General features: G+C 40.8%; 1 protein-coding gene across 3 annotated transcripts in view; it reads right to left on the bottom strand.

The window, feature by feature from the left end:
• Window positions 1–24,693, bottom strand: part of MTUS2 (microtubule associated scaffold protein 2) — a 256,121-nt gene that overhangs the window by 229,758 nt on the left and 1,670 nt on the right. For 2 of the 3 annotated variants that reach the window (XM_015627033.3, XM_015627016.3), the window contains exon 1: window positions 6,761–7,086. The exons of the other annotated variant lie outside the window; for it this stretch is intronic. The gene's annotated coding sequence lies outside the window, so the exon portion shown is untranslated. Of the gene's footprint in view, window positions 1–6,760; window positions 7,087–24,693 lie in introns of those variants that run through there. 3 annotated transcript variants of the gene reach the window in all.

Here is a 24,693-nt window from a genome sequence, read left to right on the forward strand (position 1 = left end):
AGGGCATCTCTGAAAACCAGTGCTCTCTGTGGCTGGGAAAGGGTTCACAGAAAGACATACGTTAGATATGAGCAAAAAGCATTTTCTGAGACAACAAAACATATATCCTGTTTTAACCAAGAGAAAACAAACTGAGAATCAAAGTTAAAGAAGAAATTATTTTAATCTATCCTGTGGTAGACAAATTAAATACAGAAGCATTAATCCTTGAAGGCACATAGATGTTTGATTAGGCAAAGTGCATTGATTGGTAAAAATTAATTCCAACATCAAAACCTGTATTGATTGCTGTCCCTCAGCTTACACAGTTTAACTAACGTGGCCTAAGAGACTCGTGTTTAGTGAGGGTGGCTCTGTGAAGGGGAAGTTCCCCTTTCCTGATCTTTCCTAACAGGACTCCACGGTGGTACCCTTCTGCCCCCTGCATTCCATGGCTGCCCACACACTTCCCTTATGCTTAATTCCATTTCTATCTCCATTTTCCACTAGCAGCAGCTAAGACTGAGCACTGGGATGGGTGTTAAGTGCAGAACAGGGAGAGCTGCCGTGGGTACATGTGGCAGCTGACTGTGCTGACAGGCCAGCCACTGCCCTTCACTGAGCCTTCAGTGCCAGCAAAAAACAAGGGTTTTGGCTGCTCCCTGCCCAAGGGTCTTGAATGAGCTGTGCCATAAGCTAGTGTCATGCCCAGTCTGGCACGGTCAAGGACGTACTTAACCCCCATCCAGTACTAGGAGACACCACATTACACTTGAACCTCTTCTCCTTCCTAGCGCTACTGCTCTCATACTTTCATATCACACAGATCTGTGTGTTTACATTTGTCTTATCTGAGTCTTACAGATAGAAAATCCAGTATTTCTAGTTCCCCAGCTAAAAAATTCTCTTTGTTCTCAGCAGAGCTTACAATGCCTCCTAGTCCAATACTACCTTCAAATACAATTGATTTTTGTACTCACAAACCAGACTTAATGGGAATTCCTGGGGAACACAATGGACATTAAATCCCAATTTAAAGTATGACCATCTGTCATTACCATTGATGCCACTTTATTTATGTCTGATATTACTTTATTTAAATTTATTTGGTGCGGTAGGCAAGAATAGGAGGCGATGGTAGTTCCAACTCATAGGCAGGAACACCTTCAATCTGGTCTTTAGGGTTCCTTCCAACACAAACCAATTTGTGTTTCTACAAACTATATCAATACAAGGTCAAAATTAATAATGTCACTTTTAAAAGTCACTTCTATATTCTCTGATTTTCCTTCATTGAACTACATGTACATTCCTAATGAGCCCATTACCTTCACAATAACTTAAATTTTTTTTCTTAAGAGAGTTTAACTATTACTTTACTACAGCCAGGATTTAATACTATCTAGTAACATATGCCAGAATAATTCTTTTAAATCATTGCAATATTGCCCTTCTCAAATAGAAGATAATTCCTAAATTCTCATGACTGCTAAACAAATTTGCAATGATGTAGTAAAGGTGTCGTAATTCCCTATTTCATAGATCCTATCCCTCATACCTGGAGGGCATCTCTAACTGCCTCTTGCTGTCTCACAAGTGCAGCTGTTTAGTGTTTCATTTATCAGCTATCCATGCACATTTATCAGTTCTCCATTCATTTTTTGGGGGGCTTTTTCCAGCATCAAATGCATAGATGAATAAGGAAGTAGGGGAGAGAGAATTCAGCCACAACGAAAGGGTCGAAATGCAAAATATTTTGAAGTCTTACTGCATTCTTTTCTGGGCTACTCAGAATAAATGTGAATGACCTTCATACTGTGTATACACATGAACTTATCAATTGGGTTAGAAAGGTTACATCTACAGTGGCCCAGCTCCAAAGCAGTTCAAATAGAGCCCTCACAAAAAAGCATCTCAGCCCTTCCTATTCACATTAAAACAGAGCAATTATTCTTTATGGTTCCTTATTCCATAGTTCATGATTCTCATCTCTCTTGGTATTCACTTCAGTGCTGGGCCTAGTGCTTGTCATTCAAGTAAGGAAGGACCTTTGCAGATATGAAATGCAATGCAAATACCAAGCTTCACAACTTCTTTTTTTTTTTAACCAGCATTTTAATTTTAATTTGACTGCTCAGTTATTGTGTGGTTTAACCCCAAAATTATGGCAACCCTATGGCAACCCTGAAAATAGTCTATAAAGTTTTATTCTGTCTATTAAAATTAGACTCATATTTTTTTTCTACTGGACTTCAGTGTTGCACCAAAATAAAACAGATCTGGTGTTGCCACTACAGTTACCACAAACACAAAAAATCATGCAGAGCCTAAGCACTGAGCAGCATAAATCAGGATGCATAATCACACAGCAGCTGCTCACTGGCAGGAAGGAACCCTGTGAGCAAAATTTGGCCTGGTGATTTGGAACAGGATCCAAACAGATGCCTACACTTCTAAATGGCTAAGACTTGGTTTAATTTTAAAGCATGATGTTAGCTAGATCCAAATCATCGTAACTCTTTACAATTTATTTTGTCTAGGCTGTGGAGTCATAAAAAATAATGCTCAAGTCTCAACTCCCTTTTATTTCAAACCTGGTTTTATCGTTGCCTCCAGTCTTGGGGTCAGAAAAAAAGGGTGTGTAGTTCCCCAGAAAATGCTCTGGGAATGCAGATGCTTCTTGGATATATATGTATCCAGCATACAGGGGTGTCAAAGGGTTTTGGCACTGCCCAAAAATTCCTGAATTGCTTTTCCAAATTTAAGTGCCTGCTTCCCCCTTGAATGCCAAACATGCACCTCCAGCTCTTCTCCTGGCATTTAGCACTGGGTTTTGAGGAACAGAACAGCAAGAGGCCAGAAGCCTAAAAATGAGCAAAAATTAGTACCTAGCTTTAAATAAGGCTTTTTAGCCCTTTATAGGATTTAGCTCTAGCTTTAGCTCACTCATCAAAAGCAGTTTTTGAAAATGGGACATGGCTGTTTGAAAATCTTAGACATTACTAAGGTCAGGAGGACTGCTGCTCTAAGGGAGCTGAAAGCTTTGGAAGGAAACCAGAGGAACACAGGGGAAAAGCACTTTAAATACACAGCCCTGTTTTCAGTCACCAGCATGAGCACACTTTTGGGGAGAACAAGTGAATTCCTTTGCAGGAGCTGACCCAAACAGCCCATAGCCTGCTACAGCACTGATGGGGAAGAGGGGACCTGCAGGATGTCCCCATCTGGCTCACAACCATCTCCTGCACTGAGCAATGCAGAGGGCTCTGCATTGATGGGCAGCTGGACTGGGTGACCTTTTGCACTCCCTCCCAGCTAGCACTACATCCTGGATCCTAAAGAGAGCTGGAAATAAGCTTGTTGATGTATATATCTATATGTATGTTCAACATATGCACCAACTTGCCACCCCACTGTGCAGGGAGGATGGGGGAAGGGAGCTGATCTCAATATCAGAACCTGGCATCCATCAGATCCCAGGATGCAGACACATGGCTAAGCAGGGTAGCACACTCTTCCAGATAATGACAACAATCTTTTTAGTGTATTAAAAATTCAGCCAGAAAGGTGATAGAGGAGATTTGGGGGTGGGCGGGGAGGAAGGAAAGATCAAAATAATAATAGTTTCAAAGCACTGCACTTATTTTAGACATTCTTACAGCATGTTTCCATAGGAACTGGAACGCAAAGGAGCACACTGCAGCAGTGCTCACAAATGTTGTGTGGTTTAGTAGCTTGAAAAGGATTGGTTAAGGGCACCATGACCACTCAGAGTGCCAGGCACCTGCTGCCTTTGCTGCACAACAGGATCTTAGCTATGATGTTTTGCAAAATCTAGGGAAATAACCTTTTTTTCCCAAATTTTTTCCTGTCATCCTGTAGGCATGGCTGCTTTCAAATCTGTGTGTAGCCTCATTCCTAAGCATTCCCCACCCAGATCCACTTCATGTGGGGCATGAAGACAGCAGTGTTTAACCCAGGTTGTGTGGTTGCTGTGGAGGTGGCGTGTCCTAAGGAGCAGCACATGGGCCTGGTTTTTGTATCCAGCTTTAGTACCCACCTGCTGAGTGACCTTGTGCAAGTCACCTCAGGACAGATCTGCTCCATCTGTCGGCTGCCTGAAATGCATCTCACCCAGCTCTGCAGGTGAGCACTTCCCTGGCCAACAGGACAGCATCTATCCTGCCGGAGACACCCACACCATGGACAGGTCTCTTGTTCCCAAAGCTCCCACCTGGTCACATCCAGACGCTAAGAAGCCCTTTGCCCACATCTCAACGTGCCACGTGGCAATTGATTATTTTCTCCATTGAAAATTGCCCACTACAAAGTGAGGTCTGTGTTGCAGCTCACCAGAGCAGCATTTAGCTGCATGAAGTGGGTGCTGCATGTCTTGGAGCAAGGCATGGGCATGGGGGTGCTTTTGGTGACCTTGCTAGTGGGACAGCACTGGAGGATATTTACAATGCGGGGAGCCAGACCTGGTGTGGCGTCACCTTTAACTCCTCCTGTGTCAGCCTTCTCCATAAGCTGTCCTCAAAACTGAAATATGTTCTTTCTCAGAGGGAAATAATTAGTTGTCTCCAAGACACAGCATTAGAAGCAAAGAAACCCAGCCTTTCGAATCCAGGCAACAAGAGCCTGGAACGCAGCAGGAGAATTAAGCTATTTAACTGTGTTTCTCAAAGAAAACAAAGATGCTCCAGAGTGTGATGAACTGCTCACCTCACCCTGTGGTGTTGAGCCTAAATGACCAATTTAACTTTAGGTGCTGAAAATGAGACAAAATTCCTCCCACCTCCTGTGCTGTCATTCCTCAATGCACGCAACGGTGCCATGGCAGCAATCCCATTTGTGAAGGATTTCCTCACCAACTTGTGACAAGGGCTGTGCAAGCACTGGTTATTAGTACTTATGGATTGAGAAAAAAGTAGAACTTTGTTACTTATGGATTTGAAAACCTCCTAACATATTGAGATATATTAAGGTATAATATATTATAACATTATATATAATATATTGAGGTATATTGAGACCTGCCTGACTCATAGAAGTAAAAGTGGATAATTTTTAACAGACAGGGTAAAACACATTCTTCCTTGGACTTGCCAGGTTTAACTTCACATGCCAGTAAGAAACTAAGCCAAAATGCTGGCCAAATACCTCTGTCCAGAAGTATTATCCAGACTACAGCCAGCAGAATTACACAGAATCACAGAGGTTGGAAGGGACCCACAAGGATCATTGAGTCCTACTCTTAGCCATTCACAGGACATCTCAGCCCTGATGCTTAATCCCTTGTAACCACCTACAAATATATTTATGCTGTTGTGGAAGTGTGAAGAACTATTTTTGTTTTCAAAGGTGCATTTTGTAAATGAATTCAGTGGTTGCCTACAGCACAGAGGTATTTTATAAACACAATTACAAAAATGCATCAATTTAGATATTTAGATAGTCCACATACTGCAATGCTTCTTTCTTATCAAAACAACTTCCACTGTACATATTGCCATAGGAACTCATATTTAATTACAGATTTAACAAAGAAATGTAGATATAGGGTGTCTGAACCCAGGTCTCATTTCAAATGTTACAATTACAGTTTCAGTCAGTGTAAGGATAGAAGCATCTGAGAAGCCCTGACAGCCTCACACTGAAATTCTGTGTTTAAAACCTGATTATTAAAAAGAAGAAAATTCAGATTATTCAATCTCTTTTCACATCTCTCCAACAAAGCAACTTTGGGAAGGTCCATTGAAACTTTTATTATGTCTGCACCCTGTATTTAAGGATCAGAAGCAGTATGTTACAAATTTATTTATGCTTTTTTGCCTGTGAAGTCATACAGTGAGGTAGTAGAAAACATGCTTTAATGCCAATTTTCAAATCTGAGTGAAATTTAATGAGTTAAACCAGTGCTGTAACAGAGACACTAAAGCAGGATTTTTTGCACATCTGCAAGTATTTGCACAACTCCAGATACAAGCACTGAAATTCCCAGTGGAGAGTAAAGTCACAAGTCACAGTGAGATGGACTAAACAGAGAGCAGTCTACTTCACAGCCCAAAGTAAACAAAACAACATATATAGCAGCAATGAGTACACAGATAGTGTAAAGATATTAGGATTTCCAATACTGCTACTTTTACCTTGGATAACTCAGTCTATAATAAAGCAGAACACAGTGTTCTGCGCTGGATAAGCTGGCTGCTGTGAACTCACCCAAGCATTCAGTTTTCTGTTCTGGGTCCCCTTGTGGGCAAGTCAGATCCAGATCTTCTCTCTCGCATCCAAACTTTGTCTGTTTTTACCTGAGACCACATGTCACTCCAAGAAACCATCGCTTTCAAAAAGAGCACAGATGCCCAGAGTGAGCCCAGCAAGGGTCAGGCTGCAGGACTTCTCTAGGGGCTAAGAACAAGTAGAGATCTGCCAATCTGGCCACCCACTCCTGAAAGCATTTTTCCAGCTTAGCTTTCCCACCGTGAATTCTTGATGCAGAAAAACAATTAAAAAAAAAAAAAAAAAAAAAAAAAAAAAGAAAAAAAAGGCAATCCAGTAGTTAATCCTCCAGGCTGGAGAGAAGGAAAGAGGCTGCCACAGCAGCTCCTGTTTTGAATGCTTGGCAGGTACACAAGCACAAGGGGGATGATGCTATAGATAAGCATAGACAGAAATAGCTAGAAGGATGAGCTGGCTCAGGGTAGCAGTGGTGAAAGGCAGCAATCCCCCTTCTCCTGCGATTGCATGAAAACCAGCAGCTGACCCACAGACTCACCGAGAGTGTTGGCAGGAGAGGGTCCCCCCAGGCTCTGAGCCTCACAGTGGAAATATTCTCCTTGCACAGATCCCCTTCCCCATCTTGGATGCATGCTTTGAAGGCTGCATCCACTCAGCCTGCTTCTGACTCAGAGCGCAAAACCTGCTCACTGCCTGTCGGGGGTTTGGTGCTGTTCCCAGAATCCTGCCAGGAAGCTGCAGCTCACAGATCCCCCTGCGCCAGCAGGAAAATCCAGAAACTGTGGCTCAGAAAATACTGCCAAAGCACCGAACTGAAGTATCTGGGCACCTCATCTCTTCCCCATGAGCAGCCTCACACAGCTCTCCCTACTGCTCGTACCAGCCCACAAGGAGATGAGCACAGAGATGTCACCTGGCACTTATGCAACTCCACTGCAAGAACAGTTAAATGCGAGAGTTTTACCCAGCTGCCACCACTTAATAACCGTGTCTTGCTCACTCCTTTTCTGTATGGCAACAGATCCAATTTTCTTCTAAAATTGGAAAACAGTCTCACCTGAATGTGCCTGCACTGGGGAAGGAGAAGGATTAAAAATCCTGCTTTTGAAAGCTGCTTGAGCAGGAAAAGATTTGTCAGTGCCCCCTTTACACTGTGCAGTATCAATGTCCAGGAACCCAGATCTTTGGCTGTCAGTATGATGGGACACCTGAGAAACTTCCTGGCTTGGAAAGGGTTGAGATGGGCAAGGACACTGAGCTCGGCTAGAGGTGGCAGTCTGGGAAGGGAGACAATCCTCCTCCATCTGAGAAAATAGAGAAAGGGGGAAGTCAAGAAGGGCGAGAGTCACGAGCATTGCTGCTGTGGTTTCACTGGTGGAGAGCAAGGCTGGTTGAGGGCATGACAAGGTGTGCACCAGAAAAGAGATAAACTACAGAAGACTAGGACTGGGTCACAGACAAGTGAAACTATGCAATACAGCGGAATTCATGAGTGGGGCAAGCAGCCAGGAATGTGAGAACACAACAGAAGGAGGGAACAGGCATGGGAAGAAAGCGATGTCATGAGAAACAGAAGAAGAGTGATCTGAGAAACAAATGAAAAACTCAGCATTTAGAAAGAAAATGAGGAAAAATAAATCACAAACTAACACCAACCTCGTTTTAAATCATTTTGTTAATCTACTGAGCCTGAAAAGATCACATTCTGGCACATGCTCCGATTCCCTTGTTACCACTGGGAGTTACATTATTCCGACCACTGAACCACACTCCTGTGTCCAGGAGGGAATGTCCTGAGGGACATCCCTTGCCTCCTTCAGAGCAAGGGGACAGAGGACCTTTAGCACAGTGTTGGTGGTGAGGCAAACAGGAGTCAACTCCCATGCCACCACTACATCAACCTAGTGGAGGGAGATGTGGGGTCAAACACTGCTATTATGGGAGAGCTGCTGCCTTGCTCACCAGCTGCCAGCACTGCCAGCTCAGGTTGCTGGAGGAAACCTCGTAGGCTATAGCTACCCCATTAAATTAGCCATTCCCAAGTAGCTTCCTGGGAATAAGGTCACCTTCCAAGATAGGACTGAAATGGGTGACTGCATGCAAGCTGCCTGATGGGGACATGTCCTGACCCTCCAACTCCTGAAAATAGGCCTGGGAACCCACTGGGACAGGGCTGCCTGGCAGGGGTCTAATTCAGGCCAGGAACTGCTCCAGCAGCTCCCCAGTGTCAGCAGACAGGCTCTCCTTGGGGCTTGGCACTGCCCTTTGCTAATAGAGACAAACCTGTAGCTTAACATAATACTGCAGTTGGTCACAGAAAACCCATTATTTTTTCATCCCACTTCATTTGTCTTGACTAGCCAGGAAAATCAGGAAAAAAATAGTATGTTTGTTGTGGTAGGAAAACTCAGGAACCTGAAATAAATGGCTTTTGAGATAGGGCTGATAAAAGAAAAACCCCTAGGTTCAGAAAGATAAAACCTACAAATGACAGCAGAAATACAAAGGGAAACCAAAATTTGATGGGAGAAAAAACCAACAGCAAGGGATAGCTTTAAACAATTTGTGCCCAGGCAGAGTCTTCAGGCACATTTATTTGCTGTTTTCCATGAAGGAAATCATCATTGTTATAAAAATTACTGCACATTTTTTTGATCATGTTGTTTTGTTAGATAAAAACCAATGTTGCCTGACAGTGCTCTGGCAGTAGTACTAGAGCACCCACTGTAGTTTAAATTAAAGCTTTTCAAACTCATTAAACAAAGTATATGTGGACCATTAAAATAAAAAGGATATTTCAAAAACTCACAAGGTGTAAACTGTTCCTTCCTGAAACACTCCTGTCAGCTAGGGTTGCCTCCTTTCAAATTAATGGAGAAGTAAGCGTGAAAAGCGGGTAACTGATCTAAAGAAACTGAGCAGGAAATGTTTTGGCAGTTGATTGGAGTAAGTACTTTTCATCAGGCAGCTGATGATTTCAGACCTGCCTTGTGTTTTTTGCACTGCTTTGAAAATAAGGTGAACTGCTACCACGTGTTCTTTGTCAAAGAGGAGAACACAGTGGAAGTATTTACAGTTTGATATTTACCATTTAAATGATGGGTAAGAAAACAAGAACAGTAACAGATGGGCTTCTTTTAACTGAATTTAAGTTATTTAGAGCTACTTCTGGGTAAAAACAAACAACCAACACACACACCAAAAAGCAAACACAATATGCCTTCCTGCTACATATTATTCATCTGAAATTTAACATCTACATTTGTTGAAATAAAAGTGGAGTCCAGTTTTTAAAGTATATGATTGATAAAATTTAGTGCCCCATTTTTAACTTGCAAAGGTGTTGAAGGAGCTATTTTATTTGCCAAGAGTTCTAAAATATATCTTTATCCATTCACTGGGATTTGGCTGCTGATTATTTTCACAGCTAAAAACCTGCCTTGTATGTTTGATCTTCCTCACCGGCACTCCAAGTTAAAAAAAGTGTCTTAAGTCTTTATTCTACCAGGAATAAACACTTTTGAAAGCTAACTGGGAATCTCCTTACAGGCAACAATCCACATACAGCTAATTGCCCAGTACAGTTTTAGGAGGACACTCTTCCACCTGAATTATCATTATATAAGGTCTTGCACAAAGACCACTGAGTCAGTTTACCTCTAGGAAATAAAGCAGTGACAGATACCAGCAATCCTCATCAGTCAAGCCAGCAACAGCCAAAAAAACCCCATACAAACCCTTTTACAACCAAAAAGGGATATCCCCAAAAATCAGATGCAAGAACACCATGAACCCAAGCAGCTCCCAAGAGCAGATGCAACAGCACTAGAAATAAAAACTAAAATGTTTTCTTTCTTCATGAAGAACTTGTGTGTCACCATGTGCTGGTTGTGGCTGGTGTAGAATTAATTTTCTTCACAGTAGCTGGACTGGGTTTTGGATTTGTGCTGAGAAAAATAAAGTGTTGGTAATTCAGGGGATGTTTTGGTTACTGCTGAGCAGGGCTTACACAGCATCAAGGCCTTTTCTGCCTCTCACCCCACCCCACCAGCAAGTGGAGCTGGGCAGGGACACAGCCAGGACAGCTGACCCCAGCTGACCAAAGGGATATCTCAGACTGTGTGGTGGGGGGGATATTTGGAGTGATGGGGTTTGTCTTCCCAAGTCACAGTTAGGTGTGATTGAGCCCCTGCTCTCCTTGAAATGGCTGAATATCAACCTGCCTGTGGGAAATGGTGATTTTAATTTCTTGTTTTTCTTTGCATGAACAGCTCTTGCTTTCTCTATCAAACTGTCTTTATCTCAACCCACAAATTTTCTCATTTTCACTCTTCAGATTCTCTCCCCAGTCCTGTTGGTGGGGAATGCATGATGGGCTGACTCGAGGCTAAACCATGACAAAAAAATATGAAATTCTACAGCTTAAAGGAGGTTTTTGAGTTTCGTTGTTTGAGGGTTGTTTTTTTTTAAATCATAGCTTCAAAAAAATCATCACTGATTTTCTTCAGAAATAAGCATATTTTAGCTCAATAGACTTGTGTATTTATCCTTTGTCTGTATTGAAAGCATTCACATTCAGTTACTGTGTAGCACAGCCTGTACAAACAGCAAGTTAAGATCACCATGAGAATCAGTTTTCCTCTGACATCAATACATAATTCCCATTACAGAATAGAAACTTCCTAGGAGAGAATTGTCCATGCTGCACTTTAGCATGCAATTTTAGAACAGTTTTTGGGGGGGTGGATTTTTTTAAGTTGCTTTTGGTGTTCTGTATGATCTACCATGTTGAAATCATAGAGATGAAAATCCTCCTTGAGCTGCAGAATTGTCAAAGCTTTTGACAATGTTGAGGTCCAGAAGTGTTCCTTGATTGCCACATACACATTCTTCTCTGGGTTTTCTGAGGAACCTGCCAGCTAGGGTTAGCTCACTGCCTGTCTTTTACTGTATAAAAATGCTTGTCACTGGGGTGTTCCATGCTTTAATCATCGTTCTATAAAGGAATTTGAAAGTGTTTAAAGCAGTTGCCCTCTCGGATCAGAGTTGAAGCCCATCTGGCTTCTCATCCTATGTCCAGTAGCAGTATAAACCATACCTCACAGGATGATTTAAGAGTCATGCAGAGAGCATAGAAGGAACAAACATTCCCCACATCCATGATGACCCCATAGCCTCAGATCCAGCCATTACAGACCAAATGACCTCTTATAGGTAAGGGTTTACTTTATGTCCAAGTACATCCTAAATTATTACAGTTTATATTCATGACCTCTCTCCTTTTTAACTTCCTGGCCAGTTTCAAGCAACTGTGATGGAAGTGCTGAATTCTCACAAGTTTTAGGAAAGCTGGTGATCAGGGAGTAGAGCTGATGAAAGCCTGGAAAGCAGCTTTAACTCCATATGACAGCAGAAAGTCTTCATGGGAAAATTATTCCTCAATGATGAGAGAGCTGCAAATGGAGTAAGTATTTTATGATACCCCAAGGAATTCATCTCTTCATCACGGTTTCTCTCCCATGGTGACTCCTATTGCCTAATGAGGTGCTACCGTGACTGATGTTTCCACAGCAATTCCAGCATCACTAAGGACTCTGCCCTGTGTGGCTTCTCTGTACAAAAGGGCTTGGTACAATTCAGTAAAAAGTGAATTAATCATGAGAGACAAATTCAATAGAAACCAAGCTTCAGTAGTTCTGCTAGTTTTGTGACCATCAGCATAATTCTGTGGTCTTGAAACCCATAAAATTAAAATTTTTTTAAAAAATTCTACTAATTTTTGGTATACAGTGTTTCATGGATATGTTAATTGATAAGTGCAACATTTCTTTTTGTGAAAGAGATTTACTCTTTTTCCTGAATCAACATTTGATTTTAAAGACTGTCCCATTGTTTTCATGGTAAAATGTAGGGGGATTGAAGCTCTCAGAACCCATAAGAAAATTCTCTAAAATGAATTGAACGCAGTGGAAGTGTACCAGATAGTTCAGAAACAGCTTCTTCCTACCCTTATTTTTGCTGGTACTCTTATTTGGACACAATAACACATCCTGTGTACAAGAAAAACTCTAAGTGCTCACAACACTGCATAAGAACTCATATTTACATGCATGAGGCTTGTTTCTTGTAGCTCCAGCTTTAAGGACCAATAATTCAAACATGGAGCAAGTAGGGAAACAGAAGTATGGGGATGTCTGTCGACCTGGTAAAATATCATAAATCACACCAGTCACAGGTCTCTGGTAGGAGCCAAAGCTGCAAAACACAGAGTAAGAGGTTCTAATAACTAATGTCCTTCTCTAGCTACCTTCCTCTGCCAATTCTGTCAATGCTAAAAACCAAAGTGTCCTTCAACAAAAACAAACTTCAGTGCTATTGCTCTTGAAGTTTAAATTATTCCCAGTGCCACAGATAGACTTCCTCCTGAAGGATTTGTTTTACCATTGTAATAGTGGTATCAGACGTACACACATGGTTACTTTTCAAGCTACTTTTACTGAGGGGACTACCATAGTACCTGGATTCAACCTCCAGTCATGCTTGATATCAATTAAATACTTCCAGATGCCTGAACAGAGTCTAAAAGGGTACCCGTGGCAATTAGTGACTGCCATGGATTCTCATCAGTGCATGTGAAAATGGGTCAGCAACATTTTAGAGTGTGCAGATGTAAAAGATGATGTCTCAGGATGCCTTCCAGCTCTCCTCTTCTAAGTCTACAACACGCCATTAAGATAAAGCCTGTGTTGAGCAGTAGACCATTTCACCACCTTCTTTGAAAGCTTTTGTTGGGTCCCTGAAGTTTACTTCCTCATCATCCCTCCAAGTTTTATTTCTGCCAGCCCTTAGACTTCCTTCAATCTTCTCACCTAATTATTCTCACCTGTCTGTTTTCTCTAACCTCAGTTTCCTGCCTTCTCTTCTGTATTTCCACTTAAATTTAAACCATGCTTGCAGTCATACTGTACTGATTGTTTTCCTAAATCATGTATGAAAACAAATTATAAGTACCATCCTAAGACACAGCTGAAGCTGTCAAGGATTCTTTTGAACATTTAACTATGAAAGACCTTCAGCGTTGCTAAGAGATTTTATTTTACTCACTACATCTACGGTGGCTAAAAGACACTCTGAACACTAATAGTTAAGCAGTGCAAGTGGCTCATTTCTATGCTTTTCAGCCTTGTTGTGCCAGACATTTTTACATTATTCCTACACAGTTCCCAGCAGCCAGAGCCAGAGCCTGTGTAATGATGTGTGGCACTACGAGCACTCTCCTTCAGTCTGCAGTGCCCAGCCATGCCATCAGCCAGCCTGCTAAATGATCAGTTAGTAACAAGAATAAAGAGTTTAAGCTGTGTAAATAAGAAGCATTCATGTAGCTGGGAAGGGAGGCATTAGTCATTGTGCTAACAGAATATCCTGACTACAAAAAGGACCAAAGCACGCACAGATCAAGGATCCGCTTATCACTGATATCAAATAAGAGGATTACATATTGCATTAACCAGAGATGTTTTCATATCCCCTGCTCTCCATATCCCAGGCAATTTTCTCTGGCCTCTCAGAAGAGAACATTCAAAATGAACTCTTGAAGAATAAAAGTTAATAAACAGCAGGGATGGCTGAGATTCACTAAATTAGCAGGAATCCAACTTCTCAGTAGAAAAATAAAGATTTCTTCTGTTATCTAAAGGTATTTCATACAGCACTTTTTTTTTTTATTACACCAAGAACATGAGGTGGCATAGACTCTTCCACCTTACTTTGATAAACTGCCTACACTTACTTGCTCTCACAAGAAAGACAGGCTGTTCCCTTGCAGAGTATGGAGTTGGATCAAGGAAACAGTGCCTGCAAGAGGGCTTGTGGACTAATCAGCAAGGCACAACTTTACCACAAATGGAGGCCAACCATGTTTCTAGTGAGGAGTGGCTATTTACAGTTTTGGGCAATTCAAGGCAAAGAGGAAATTTGGCAGTGCTCTGTGCCACGTGTGTATAGCCACTCTCCTGGAATAAAAGTGATGTGTCAGCTCAGAAGGGTGACTGGTGCACTTGAGGAGGTGCTCAGTGATGGCTCCTCCTAGAAATGCCCTCAAGTCAGGTGTAAACAGCCAGACATTCTGCAAAGGGAAGCTCCAGTTCTGGCAGATTTACACACTTAAAAAAATCAGACCCCAGGACTATCAATTCCACTCTGTGCTGTGGAACTTCAAGATATTGTCCTACCAATGGTTTGCAGGTGCATTTCTTCAGAATTAGTGCCATTACTTCTTCCCTTGGGTCAAACAGCCATGACAGGTTTTGCAACTCCAGCTGGTAAAAAACCTCTACTCCAAGAACATGGCATAAGCCAGCTGGAGTTTTACAGAAACAGCATCCTTTCCTTCAACGCAGCTTGCAGCACTACAAGCTAGAAATTTAAGGTAAAATCCAATCTCCTTTAATAACATTTAAAAAGTGAAATAAAATTTGGTATATTATGAAGTACAGCCTGGAGGTTTTTATAAACCACCATCCTATTCTAAACATGAAAGCTGAGCAAAAGCCATCAGACTCTGGCAGAACCAGATCTGTGGTCTGATTCATCCAAATGGCAAGTCAAGCCAATAAGACTTTTGACAAGCCTCAGACAAGTGTCATTCGGCATTATTATTTTGGGATTTAAAGCCTCTCTCCAGCCAGCCCATATTAAAACATACAATTTCAAAAAGTCAGATGAAAGGTGCCACCCCAGTAAATTGGGTGTCTGTAAATTGCCATTCACTTAAGAGCTGGAATTAATGGTTCCTGTGGGTCCCTTCCAATTCAGAAGAGTCTGAGTGTGAACACTGTGTAACTCAGGTGTTACTCTGTGGTAGAGTTGCTGGAGCTGACTCAGTGAGTCAGATGAGACATTCAAGTCCCAAAGTAGTTTTCTTGCTTATTCTTGACCATGAAAGTCCAGAATGCTGAAGTGAATCCATGAAGTTTACTTTATAAATTGTCCATCTTCGATAAGAGATTCTCCACGTCCAGCAAGATCTTGTGTCAAAGGGGAGAAGACTGAAATCTTTTAACATTCTTGCTAGTGATTTTCTTCATAATTAGAAGAAAAAAAAACAAAACAAAACCCCCCAGAAGATCAGAACTCACCCACCATTATTGACTGAGCACAAAACTCATTATGGTAAACTACACTACAACAAAACTGTTTTTACCAGCATTCCCATTCAGCTTCACCAGTTCCCAGTGTGTGGAGGTGAAACCAGCGAAATGTAACACAACAGTGCCCTGTTAGAGTCACTGACAAGTGGTTCACAAGTGAGGCATCAAACCAGCCAAGGATCAGGTAAAGATGTGAAGAGCATTCAGGGCTGAGGATAAGAACTTTCTACTGTCTCAGCCAGGGATGAGAGGCAGCAAAGGGGGTCAGCACAGAAGGTGGTGCAGCAGGGAAGGTCAGCTGGGAGAGCAGCAGCTGCGATGGGAAAAGCACTTGCATCAGAAGTGGGGCACTGGATTTCTAAGGGGTGTTACAGGAAGAGTGACAGGATTTCACTTAATAAAATGTGTAGGTAACTCCCTGCTGTGAGAGTGGGAAGTAGTCAACTGTGCTCGCTGCGCAGAAAAATGTGCAGGAAAATAAATAAATAAAAGGAGAATATCTATTTTAGCTACATGCCTGAAATACTGATGAGCCATTCACAGAGAGAAAACAGAGATGCAATAAGGCACAGAATGCCATGGCAGGACATCAGGCAGATAGTCTTGGAAAGAGCTGACCTAGCAGTGGTAACTGCAACTGTGAAAGGTGGTAAAACCAGGTCAGTCCCATCCAGGAGCTAAAAAAAAAACCCACTCAGGGATGGGGATGAGAGGATGAATTTATAAAGTAATGGCTGGGCAAAAACATCAGCATGTTTCCAAATAAAATGTTTTTCATGTGAAAAGCAGTGTCAACAGCAGGAACATAAATCCAAGAACATTTAATTTTTTCCAGGAAAAAAAAGCACTGAAAAAATTGAGGAAGAAATTTTGTTAGGCATGGCAAAGTTTGAAGAAACCCATCAATAATGGTAAAAAGTGCAGCAGAGTAATTTTTCAGAGATTCTTCTTCATTCCTTTATTAACAGATAAGCATTCCCTCTTGCCTCTATCCAGACTTGCATGGCTGATATCACCTCACATAATAGCTGGGGAGTGGAGCAATAACAAAATTTTCTCCTGAGCCAAAACATTATTTTCAAAGCATGTATTAATCTACATACAGTCCATTATAATTTGTGCTGTATTCTCTTCTAGTTAGGAGATGAGTTTTTCAGCAACATGGTATTTCCTAACCCTCAGCATACTCTTCTTGCCTTTTGCCCAGGTGAAGAAAGATGGGAAAATCAAAAAAAAACAGCTCCAGAGGGTTTTTACTGATGGTAAAAGTAACTGATACGAGTGGGAGAGTCAAGCCAGGAACTTATAGAATGGATTAATTGAGGGAGACCAGGAAAGAGACTTAGGAAAGAAAAATTTGGTTTCTGACCTTCCTGTGTGAAAGGTGGTGACAGCCAACACCTGTTTTCTCTCACTGTCACAGCAAGTTTAATCTCAAGCATTTATGATACTGGGTGCAAATAATAATTTCTTCCCATTTGGGATCAGGTTTGGTATTGGAAGAGGTCAAGCTCCTTCATCTCCTCTAAACTTTCTTCTACCTCTTCATCACCACTTGCAGCATAAGCAAAGCAATCCTTTTTATATCCTTTAGAGTTTCATCTTCACTGAACACTATCAGTTGTCCCCAGAGTTCTAATTTATACCCTATTACAGTACTACATGGGAATTAAATTAGCAGATGCCAAGCCAATTGCCCAGGGAATTTTAGCAAAGTAGTCTTTGAAATTTACTAAGAGTGGAACATGTATTCGCTGCAAAAATAGAATGATGTGGGTGTCTCTAAAAACTGGCAGGTTCACAATTTTGTATGTTCTAGTCTAAACTAGAAGTAACATAAAACCCTAAATATATGAAATATTTATATTACCTTTTGTGAGTGAAAACTGAAAAAAAGACACATTCTAAAGCCAGCTATGTGCCTAAATCCAGGCTACCTCTGTTCAGAAAATCCCAAAGAGACAAATATCTAACAGATATATTCTTCAGGAGAATATGGGAGAAAGATTGAACTTTTTTCCCTTTATTTTTAAACAAAGGCTTTTGGTGTATTCTTGATCTTTTCTCATATTTAAAAATAGAACAATTATTTACTTTTTTTCTGCTTTTTTATGGAACCAATACACAAAACATGCTTTTGGCTCCATAGAAACAGCACTTTAATGTCAGTCAAATTAATAAAGCCCCAAAATTTACAGGAACCAATTTTAATCAGCATCGGAGCAGACGGAAGAAGAATGCTCTTGCAAATCAGAAAATGGAAGATAGGCTCCAAGCTTCCTACATTTATTTTTTGAATGATTTATCATGTCAGCAAAGACCTCCTCTTCCTTAGGAGTCAAACTCACTTGAGCAAGAAGCAGCCTCAATCTTTCCTTTAGAGACACCTTGACACGTGGTAACTGTTCATACCCTGCATAATATTTGGGCAGACAAAAAGCTTACTGTAAATTTCTGGCAAGTTTTTCTTTTTCAAAAAGTCAAGACTAATATGAAGTGTTTTATCCCAGTATTAACTAATGTCCTAGCTACTGTAGTGATGGATCCCAACAGTGGAACACAGACAAATCTGTAACTGCAGCTCAAATGTAAACAGATGACATCTGACAGGAATTGTGCAAATTCTAGAAAAATATACATGCCAGGCTACAATCCAATGTACTTCCAGCAGGAAAAATAACTGAGCCTACATTTATTTACCTGTAAGAGCAAGTAAAATAAATAAGAGTAGAACAAATTTTGCATTGAAAAAACCTGCAATTAAAAAAATTATGAATCACTCCTCCAAACCATCATTAAAAATGAATAACAAGACATTTGTCTATTGTTAATTCAGACTTTGAGAACAGTTGCATTGTTTTACCTAGATTTTTCTCCTCAAACTGTAGGTATTAGAAAAAGTTTATACACATATGTATAAACAACATGTATGCAAACCAGGCATTAAAAAAATCATGAACTATCAGAATACCCACAAGAAAAATTAGTAGGACTGTAGCAAATATTATTCTAATCTACAAAACACCAAAATAAAACAATAAAAAATTAAAATAAATATTAAAAAAATCCACAAAAAAACCCAGAAACCAAGGAAGACTGTTTCACTCTTGGTCCTTACAGCACACACAAGTTATAACAAGCCCTCCATGAGCACAGACTAGATATCAATGTCCAGTTTGAGGGAGAATTGAATCCTCAGGCCTAAAAAGTACACTCTAACTAGTTCCCAAGCCCACAGAAAAACATACCTCCACATCACTCTGTCTGCATCTTTCTCTCTCATAAAGAAAAAACCCAGATGCTGTGCCATTGAAGGACACCTTTAGATCCCAAAATCCTTGAAGTGGACGAGGAAGGGTCACCCTCTATCCTACACCTCATGCCAAATGAGGCAGCCCCAGCCAGGCTATGCAGACAACAGGGATGCATGGAGAGAAAACCCTGAGAAAGTCTGCAGAGTCCTACAGACTGCAATACTGAATTTTGAATGGCTGAAGTGCTACCAGTGATCAGATCACCTAGATGTAGGGATGCTCATGTCTTAGTGCTAGCAACACACTGGTGGCAACCACAGTCCTGAATGAGATACAGCACTGCCCCAAAAATGCACACCCTAGCACGTAGCACACCATTGATTCATTCTCTAGAGCTATCATGTGTATTTCCAGATAGTGCTTTGAACTTGTATCAGCAAGATCAATACTGCTGCCTTTTATAGATCAGAACTCTCTGGCCTCACAGTTACTACTTCAGCATATATGAAAGGCTAGCAGGATATAAAGGGTTCACATTCAGCTCGATGTGTTAAGACATTAGAAAAATCAAACAGGCAGGTCTTCGGCTCCAAATTACTTCAAAGGTCAAGATGAAAATGGAGCACGTTACCTGCCATACCATCTTCTGAGCATTATTAATATTTTCTTAGCAGTCTTGATGCCAAACACAAACCCAGCCTGCAACAATGTTAACACTATTGCCAGTAGATCTTCTGACTTTTTACAGTGACCTGTCTATTGGCTCATCAGCAGATGATACTTCCTTATCTAACATTAAATTGGAATATGTACAAACCAAAATACAAAAGCTTCAAAGGAACAGAATATTGTTAGGGTAGAGAGTGCCCACTGCAGCCTACCTCTCTGCTCTCTGGCTGCCACAGCAGCTTCACAGTGGTGGTTCCTATCTCTCCATCCAAGAAGCTCCAGGACTAGAGAAAAGGAGGTTTGTTTCCAGCTAGAAAAACTGACATTCATTTGCAGCCAGCCTCTACCTTGCATTGAGGCTGTAAGTGGAATAATTCAAAAGTCAGTAGCACTGACCCTGGGGGCCCAAATACTCTATTATCTCCAAATTTCACAAATTTTTACTGGGAAAAAAATGCACTTGGAGTGAAAACTGTGTTGCACAGGGCACCGTGGGTCCCTGAGGAGACCCCCAGCTGCGTGCTGGGTAGTGCAGAACAACTCTCTGCACACAGAGAAGGGCAAGTAAATCCCTCCCTGCCACACACCTGCCTCTTCTTCAGCACTCTGGACACAGTCTAAGGAACCTCCCCGCATTCACAGGTGGCAACACAATTCTGAGACTTCAAAAGATTTTTGTTTTGTCTCTAAAGCCTTTGGGAGCCTACAGATGTGATGGTAAAAGAACAGAAGTAGGATGAAACTTAAAGAGAAACATAAACCACAGCATTGCAGTTTATATTGGACAAGGAAAGATATTAGCAAATCATGGAGGCATCAACATAAATGCCACCTTCTTCTTGCCATGTTTGATTCACAATTTCATTAAAACCACAAAGCTGTTTTTGGAAGAATTCAGAAAAATTCTTCCAAAAAACTGAACTTGACAGGAATCTCAAATACATTTCTCTGTGGTTCAATATGTGATCAAACTCAGATCAATCATCTTCTGGATAATTAATGCCAAAACCAACATAAAAATGAGTGTTTCATTTTTATGGTAGCTGCCTTTGGACTGCTTTGGGACTGCACGAGGCCCCAGTTGAGAACATCTTCTCAAATGTGTACTTTTGTCTGGTAGGCATCCAATCTCAGCTTAGCTCAAGTATTGTGGATATTCTAGCATCTATACACTTGTGCAATTGACATTATATGGCTGCATCCTGGAATAGGTGATTAATTTTTGTGTATTTTACCCCTCTTTGAGACAGTAAGTTACATAAGCAGCAGTTTCAATGATTCAGGCAGGCAGCTAGAAAGAACAGACCTCAATTTATTTCTTTTTAAAATGTATACTTGTAAATTAAGAAGCATTTCAAGATTAGGCATCTGTCCAATTCTTTTTATCATTTAGTGCATTATGCTAATGAGGATGCTGTTTCTTTAATTGTATCATTTGAAGAAAAAATTGCATTCAGTCCCTTGATCTTCTTTAAAACCATTCCCATGCTTGATTCCCCTATAGGCTTTTAATCACACTGCCTCAGTGTGAAACTCCCCATTTGAGCAAAACTCTTCTCAAAACTGGTTCACTGAGAAAGTTTAAATGGTTTTCTCTCATTGGAGCTGCATCCTTTACCACTTGCCAGCTTTAGGAGGAAGAGCCATAAGAGTCAAACTAACTAGAATGAAGAGTAATGCTGACACTTAATATACTGTGTATGTAACATACTAAATGCCAGGACTTGTTAAGCAGGGTAGAGAGACAACAGAAGTGAGCTATAAAATACTTCTCCATGACACTTGACAGTAGAATTCAGTAAATCCTATTTAAAATAAAAGCACATATCATCAGCTGTTGAACTTCACTATGCAAAATTCCCCATACATGATGTTCACGGGCATTTTTAATTAGTCAAATGCTTCACTGTGGCTTTTTTGTCTGTTTTAGCACAAACACTACAGGAACTATAGCAAATGTACTTTCCAGTTATGGTATATCCATTTAGAGTTTAACTTCAGTATTTTTAACGTGTTGTGCTTTCATCCTACTCTGATAGCCTGGATTTTGTTGAAACTAAGAACCAAATTGCACTAACATCTTGAAGCAAAATATTTACAAACAAATATTCTGACACCTCATTTATCTCTTTTGCCATAAAATTGGCTTATACATGATTAATTATGAAAAATAAGCACAGCATGCTTTCATGCACTTTTACTTTGAAATCCAGGTCACACTTTGTTTTGAAATTCAGAAAAACAATATAAATAATATAATTAACATATCAGAAGATTCTTTGCAAGTAACTTTATTTAAGCAGACTAAACCAGGAGCTTACGGAGTTCTTGCTATTCTGTCATTGCAGACAAATCATTTCTTAACCCTTGTTTATATATTTCACTTTATTTGACTAATTCTTAATACTGAAAGGATGTTTGGAGTAGGCATCCTCATACTTAGCCTCCCAATGCTGAATGGAAACAGTCTTGTCCCAAAACATGTACAAGCTAATTCCTGCTCTGTGGACTTGTTTCCAGCTGGGATGCTGCTCCTTAGAAACAAGTCAATAATGGTGTGGTTATAGATGGGAAACCAGAAACTTGAGATGCAGAATCAGATTCCTTTAGGTTGGAAAAGACCCTTAAGATCAAGTCCAACCGTTAACCCAGCACTGCCAATTCCACCACCAAACCACGTCCAAGTGCCACATCTGCACATATCTTAAACTCCTCCAGGGATGGTGACTCCATCACTTCCCTGGGCAGTCTGTTCCAATGCTTGGTAACTCTTTATTGGAAGCAGCTTTTCCTAACAGCCAATCTACATCTCCCTTGGTGCAACTTGAGGCCATTTCCTCTTTTCCTACTGCTTGTTTCCTGGGAGAACTTGTACCTGGCTACACCCTCCTTTCAGGCAGTTGAACAGAATGACAAGGTCTCCCCTGAGCCTCCTTTTCTCCAGGCTGAGAAACCCCAGACCTCTTGGCTGCTCCTCACAGGACTTGTGCCCCAGACCCTCCCCCAGCTCCTCTGCCCTTCTCTGGACATGCTCCTGCCCTTCAATGTCCTTAAAATTAGTGAAGGGTCCAGAACTGAACACAGGATTTGAGGTGCTGCCTCACCAGTGCTGAGTAAAGCTTTCATAACCCACCTGAATACATACAGTGAGTCATTCTACAGGTTCTCCACTCATGGCACTTAGTTGTCAAAATACCTTTTGGTGACATATTTCAGTATTATACCGTGCTTTTCTCAGGCATTTGCATTTGATCATGTTCAGTTCACCTCATGTGAACTATCCTCTATCTGTACAGATCCTCCCCAAGTCTAAATGTGAAAGTCATTTCTGGCAACAGAGCAAGATCACACCTTGACCAGCCACTTGCTTCATTTAGTGAGAATTTAATTTCTAGGTACATGCTAAGAAATTTACCTGGTTATCACAGTAACAGGCATTTCTCAAGACCTTCACAAAGAATGAGAAAAGATGAGGTTTATCAGCTGAGGATAAAAAGATGAGGTTTTGACCTTGGCTGCTTTCTAGAGCCAGCCCCAAAGCCAGCTGCAGCATCAACTCCAGCCCAGGAAGTTTGTATTGCCTGCACAGCAGCCGAGCAGAGACCACTGGCTCACAAAAGGCCACATGGGCTGGGAGCTGCTACCTGAAGTGGTCTGACCAGAAAACAAGAACCTCCCATGTCAAAACAAATGGCCAAAATACTTGTGATTGGTGTATTGCAGAGCTAGAAATAGAAAGCAATTCTTTAACCATACTGCTGGTATTTGAATAGCTTCTCTTTTAAAAGGGCAAACAGTTCATTTACCTGAAAGCTTGCTTGCAGTGGCTGGGCTCCATTTCAGTAAATATTAGAACTGCCTTTTTCAAAAAGGAAGCTCAACTCTTTTAAAAGGTTAAGAAGGTAACAGGCAAATACACAATTAAAAAAAAAACAAACAACAAAACACTAAAAGGCACTGTACTTATTTGTGAGAAACAGGGTGGGAAGAAAAAGCCATGGATGCCACATGTGCAAGAAGAAAAGCAGAATCTGGAATATTGGCAAATGACAAGCTAGGAGGCTGAGGTCTGCCAGAAATCCATCAAGTGAGGTATTCTTCAAGCATGTATTCTCAAAGGTATGAAAAATATTGTCACATTGAATTTTATTCCAGCAGAGGATCTGTTCCAGAAGGACCACTTTAAAAGTGTGGCTTTGGGAAATTCTGCAAATTTTAGTCATGGCTTAATACAAGAGAGTAGTGAAATCAACTCCAGCTGATGTTATATTGGACTCCTACTGGATAAAGGTAAACCATTTAACTAGAAAATTATGATTTACTACAGGCAAAGGCCAATGCTCTAATTTCTTTTGCAACTGGAAAATACCTAATTTATTCATTTGGCTATTTTAGAAAGGCCCTTTCTCAAAATTAAAAACAAATCATGTGCAAAATTGGCTAGGGGAATATAGTCACACACGAAAATATACAAGGACCTGCTAAGGGATGTTTCATTACATGGCAAAATAAAAAGCAAAGTTACTGTACTAGAGACATGAAAGGAAGCTTTTGTGGTTGAAGAGCTCTGGCTACAGAGAGTGAAAGCAGCAGCAGAGAAACCTGTAAAACAAATGCATAGTACATAACAGATGGGGGAAAGACACTGTTAACAATGAATACAAATTAACATTGCAGAAATGCAAGCAAACAATGGAAGCAAAAAACCAAAAAACTGCAGTGAGTCTTATGGCCCCTCCCTAAATGGAACAAGAATAAGAGAATGCCAAGTAATGACTTCAATAGCTGCTCATTCCAGACAAAAATTATCAAAAAATTCAGAAAAAGGCAAATGTATTTGATAACTACTTCTCTGCATTCAGAAAGATGCAGTATGCCTTATTCACTTGTTTCAGTGATAATGACATAACTCAAGAGAGCTTTAAATAGCCCCTCAGTTTAAACCCTGCATTCAAGAGCAGAGGGCAGATGAATCAATGACTTTGAATTCAATGACTCTTTCAAAAACCATAGGTGCACTAAAGGCTCCTGGTGACTGGAAAGACTTACTATCAAAGCAGCATTTACAAGGGCTAAGTGGGATAAGCAAAGCACCTATCGAGCAGTTAGACTGACATCAGTAGTAAGCAACAGCAGGGAAAGATTAGCATGGGACACAAGCAATAAGGCATTGAAAGACAGTCACATAATTAACACCAATCAACACAGCTGTATGGAAAACAGGCCTGGTCATGTAAATCCCATCATTTGTATGCAGTGACATCATCATTTGATAATGGTATGTGCTGACAGGACATATTTCTAGCTGTAAATTCACACTATGCAGTGATTTAAAGTCATGCTATACATAAAATCCTGAATTAAAAGATTCACCACACTAAAACATAGTATGCTCATAA

This window comes from Parus major, chromosome 1 (genome assembly GCF_001522545.3).
Source record: "Parus major isolate Abel chromosome 1, Parus_major1.1, whole genome shotgun sequence".
NCBI lineage: Eukaryota > Metazoa > Chordata > Aves > Passeriformes > Paridae > Parus > Parus major.